This window comes from Triticum aestivum, chromosome 6D (assembly GCF_018294505.1).
Source record: "Triticum aestivum cultivar Chinese Spring chromosome 6D, IWGSC CS RefSeq v2.1, whole genome shotgun sequence".
Classification (NCBI taxonomy): Eukaryota; Viridiplantae; Streptophyta; class Magnoliopsida; order Poales; family Poaceae; genus Triticum; species Triticum aestivum.
In genome coordinates, this window is record NC_057811.1 from 332924170 (window position 1) to 332929610 (window position 5441).

A 5441-nucleotide genomic window follows, 5' to 3' on the forward strand; every position below is an offset into this window, starting at 1 on the left:
AATTTCTCCTACATGTTGCCTTGGTGCCTTCGGAGCACGATGACAAGTGGTTCATGGGGGCGGTAGCGGGTAATAGTATTCTCCTTTGGGATCTATGACCTGGTCAAGCAAAAATCCCGTTATTTCCTCTTGGAGTGCTAGTATGCGCTCTGTTGGTAGGAGCTGCTCCCGCACCTCTCTGAACTGTGAAGAAGGAGATCAATATGCATGTGTATTAGTTGTGTGACTAGATATCGATAATGGTGTAAAAATTTGTGAATAGTGTTCTGACAAACGTACCCAGTCCTGTCTTTGAGCTCTGCTCCTTTCGGACGCCATCATGCGAATGTTCTCGCAAACGTTATGCACACAGATCAGTCCCCGACGCCTGCTTCAGGGCCTTTACGAGAATGGAATTGAATCAGAGAATGATTAATCAAGCATGATAATTAATTAATGGTATTGAAACAAGAATTAAAGAGATGGTAGCTAGCTAGCTAGCTAGCTAGTACTACTTAATTACTTACCTTGGGTCGATACCAAAACAGCTTTTTTTGCCCATTTACCTGGAGTCACCTTGATGAACTTTGCCCAAGTGCTGCCCGCCGGCAAAGAAAATTAATAAAGGGATTATTAAATAGTTCATATCAGGAAATGACGAACTAAATAGGCCGAGATATAGTTAATAATGATTGAAATTACCTGTTGACTATCCCAAACAAGATGATGTAGTCACTTTCTTTTTTAAGTAGTGAGTCCAGTACTTCAACTTTTCCTTCGTCAACTTTAATGTCTAACAAGATCCAGTGGAAACTGCATGCGCACACGTTTGCATGTCTTAATTAAGCGGGCATGTGCATAACACTAATCAACTACCCTAAACCCTATACACTTAATTATTAACATCTAGCTAGCTAGTAAGCAAAAACAGAATTTGTAGTACAAGACAGTGTGACTCACATGAAGTTGTAAGGAAGTAGTATATCTTCATTGGTATTGAGGCGCTCGAAGAACTCTAGCATGCTTTCCTCTAAACTTGCTCGACAACTTGGAATATTCCATGTGTACTCATTAATGGTATTTGGGTCAATGAACCTAATGCCATAGCGTCTAAATTTTTTCATTCCATACATCTTCATCCTGCATAATACCATAGAAAAGAATATAGTGAGGATAATTACAGGTAATGATTGATCAAAATGATCACTACAGCTTAAATTACAGAAAGAAATCACTTACAGACAATAGCAACTGACGATAGATTTGTCGAGTGCGTCTTGATTGTATAACTGAAATAGTTCTGAATACTCAATGGACACAACTTTCTCATGGAAGTAATGCTCCTCCTTGACATTCACCATGAGGGACTCTCGATTGGAAATCTTGGTAATGTTCATGTACCATTGATGCAATTCATACATTCTCGTTCCAAGGTTCTTGACCTCGTCTGGCTCGACCAAAGGTTGGCCCCGGACATATTTCCGTTTTATTTCCTCCTCTCTAAGCGGAGACATGGGCTCGATATCGAGGAGTTGTCCAACAGTGATCTTGAGCATTTCAGCCTGCATTATGTGCTCCTCGGTTATTACCACATTGCCCAGCTGGGGAACGTAAACGGTTTGCCCACAATAATATTGGGCGCGCGTACTCTCATGTGTTGTTGGCACAACAAGCGGGGAGGGGGTCGATTGCGCCGCCTGTTCTCCCAGCTGGGGAACGGTTTTCCCGCATTTTTTGACAGCTGCTTGTTGGCTCGAGCTCGCTTCTTTCTGTAGTCGTGCTCGATGTGACTTCCTGATTTGGCGCTCATAGTCTGAGTCAACAGGCTTGGGAGCTGGTTTTCTTGCCATATGAATAAAGTGGTCAATAACTTTCTCAGGCACTTTCTCCCTTGGCGGCGGTGCCGATTTCGGGCCAAAATGGGCGTCCACTTGGGCCCACACTATGGCATCGTTTTGCTCCTCGGTCATGTCGTAAGGCCTCTGAGGAAGAGGAGCGAGGCTTGGACCATATTTATATCGCTTGTCTCCGCCTGTACTTCCTGTACTACCTCGACTCGTACCGCTACGCACCACATCTGCGGCATGTCTCTTCTGCGATTGCTGAGGCGGCGGAGACGGCTGACGTGGCTGAGTTGGAGCAGGAGGAGTGGCCTGATGCTGTGCCGGATTTGAAGCAGGAGGTGTGGCCTGACATGGTGTCGGACTTGAAACAGGAGGAGTGGCTTGACGCTGTGCCGGACTTGAAGCAGGAGTCTGCTCACGCGTTCGTGGACTTGGAGGAGTGGGAGTCTGCTGACACGGTGGCGGACTTCAAGGAGGAGTCGGCTCACGCGTTCGTGGACTTGGAGGAGCGGGAGTCTGCTGACACGGTGGCGGACTTCAAGAAGGAGTCGGCTCACGCGTTCGTGGACTTGGAGGAGCGGGAGTCTGCTGACTCGATGGCGGACTTCGAGGAGGAGTCAGCAGACGCGGTGTCGGTGGACTTCGGAAGATGATGCAATCCTTTCTCCATAGGATGATACGATGTATGGCCTCTCCCAGTGTGTGCTCGTCGTCACCTCCAGGAATGTCAAGCTGTAGCCCCGAATATGGGTCCACCACCTCATCAACCAAGACACGAGCATAGCCTGCTGGAATCCGGGTGCAATGGAAGGTTGCTTCGGGGGTAATTGTAAAAGCAACGATGTCCGCCACCTTCATGGATATGTTCTTCATTTTGAAGTGTAGCTCACAGTTAGTGTTCTCTATGATGTCATCCACAGGGTATGTATCTAGCAGTGCGTCGCCCGGGGCGGAACCAACGCTGCTTCTCGGCATGGATGGGACGGTGCTATCCAATTCTGGACGATCATCTGCTTGTTGTTGCCGCTGCTGAGACCCCCTTTCCTGGCTAAGTGAGTCGATCTGCTGCTGCTGGAATTTGGGTGCCAAGTTCGCGTAACTTGCTTCTAGGCCTTGAAGGCGTTCTGCGTCCTGCTTCCTCTGCTCCTCCTCTAGCTTCCTCTTCTTCTCCTCCTCCATCTTCTTTCTTGCACGGGTCCTATAGTCGTCGTTCCATTCCGAAAAGCCCTCATACCAGGGAATAACGCCCTTGCCTCGTGTTCTTCCCGGGTGTTCAGGATTTCCCAGGGCGCGCGTAAGCTCGTCGTTCTCTCTGTTGGGCGTGAACACCCCCTTTCGAGCATCTTCTATTGTGTCAAGTAACTTTTGTTCGGCTCCTTTTAGACTTGCCTTATTCGAAACCAGGCCTGTCTTCGGGTCCAACGCCCCCCATGCGCATAGAACCAAGTTCTGCACCCGGGGGGCCAGCTCCTAGTAACCGGAGTGACCCCTGCATCGTCCATCTCTTACTCAGACTTATCCCACTTAGGCATTGCCACCGTATAGCCACCTGGACCCAGCCTATGGAACTGCGTCTTTTTTGCGGCATTGGCCTTGTTTTTTCTTGACCGTTCCTTAGATAATTCTGATTCCTTGAATTTCACGAAAGCGGGCCAGTGTTCTCTTTGCTTCTCCAGTGTTCTCTTGAATTCTGGAGTCTTCCTTTCTGCAGCAAGGTAGTTGGCCCATACAGTTTTCTTGTGAGTGTTGAATGCAATTGCCATCTTCTTAAGAGCAGCGTCCTTGACTTTCTGCACATCTGCATCAGTGAAATAATCTGGTAGGGTGAAATGTTCCATCAGAGATTCCCAAAGCTTTTGTTTTGCTCTGTCGTCGACCCAAGTAACATCTGGACGTTTAGTTTTTGGCTCTTTCCATTTTTGAATGGAGATCGGGAGTTGGTCATTCACAAGAACTTCGCACTGACGAACGAACTTGTTCACAATGTTCTTAGGCGTGAGGGGTTCACCACTAGATTTGATGGAACCGATGTTATACTTTACACCCTCCTTCAACTTTTTGCCCGGGCCTCGCTTTGTCATGCTGTCTGTAGAAGCAGATTTGCTCGATCCGGAGGGCTGAAAGAAGAAAGATCGATTCGTTAATATATCTTCAAATAAAAAAACATGTGATGATCACTAGATGCCTGCTTATATAAATATACCTCGCCGGTAGTATTTATTATTTCAAGATCAACATTGTATTCATCATCATAATCATTGTCTGCGTCATCATAATCAGAATCATAGTTCATGACTTCATCAGCTCGATCGTCGAGATCGAATATCTTATCATCACCCTCCCCGGTATTGTTCAGATATTGGGAGCCGTCATCTGCTTCATTCAGATCATCTGGCCTGTTAGGGCTGCGTATGATCTCAAACAGGGCCTCTTCTCCCTCTCTGCCGGCATTGTCCGCCATAGCTTTTATTTAACTAATACAGAAGAAATATAAAACAATTTAGTATTCAAATTACAATGCATGGATGCAATCAATAAGGAAAAACTAAATTATATAGTACATAATATGCATCGTCTCGAATAATATATAATCTCGAATACATCGTCTCGAATAATATATATCTCGAATACATCGTCTCGAATAATATATAATCTCGAATACAACGTCTCTAATAATATATATAATCTCGAATACATTGTCTCGAATATTATATATCGAATACATCACTGGCTAGGTAGCTAATAAAGATCGAATACTACAGAAGAATCTAGGCCACTCGCGGTTCCTGGGGCGCGGGCGGTGGACACCCAAATAGAAGGAACCATCACAGGATCATATCTCCGGTCATCTGCCCAAAGAACCTGCCAGGTATTGGAGAACCTGACGTCCATAGCAGCCATGTAGCGATGGACGTGCTCGTCCTCCTCCCTGACACGGCGACGCACCACCTCCGGCGGGGCCGGCTCCCTCTGCACCGAATGTGGCCCACGCGAACGCCACCAAAGGAGATCAGGGTCGACGACGGGACCCGAGGCCGGGTTCCTCACCAAGCGGCGCGCCCCTCCAGGTAGCACCTCCCAGTGCCAGCCCGGCGGAGCCCAGTCCCGGACATGGGTCAGCCGGACGTCGTCGCGAACGGGTCGACGGCGAGGATGCGGGCCGGGCATCGCCGAGAACAAATACTATATGCCCGCAAAAAGTAACATTTTTTAAATGATTGGATTATGATAACTAAAATTATATATGCAAATTCTAACAATTTGACATTAATCTAATTCATCTAGCTAAAACTAATTCTAAAATTTCTAACATTTCTATAACATTTCTAATATTTCTATAACTAAAAAACAGAAAAATTGCTAACATTTCTATAAATATGTCTATAACTAAAAAACAGAAAAATTTATAACATTTCTAATATTTCTATAACTATAAAACAGAAAAATTTCTATAACTAAAAAACTAAAAAACAATGTGTGTGTGTGTGGACATGGCGGCCGGGGCAGGAGCTCACCGGCGAGGCGCGGCGACGGGGACGGAGACGGGCGGTGACGACGGGGATGGGGACGGGGCGGCGACGACGGGGACGGGGCCGGGCCGGGCGGGGACGACGGGGC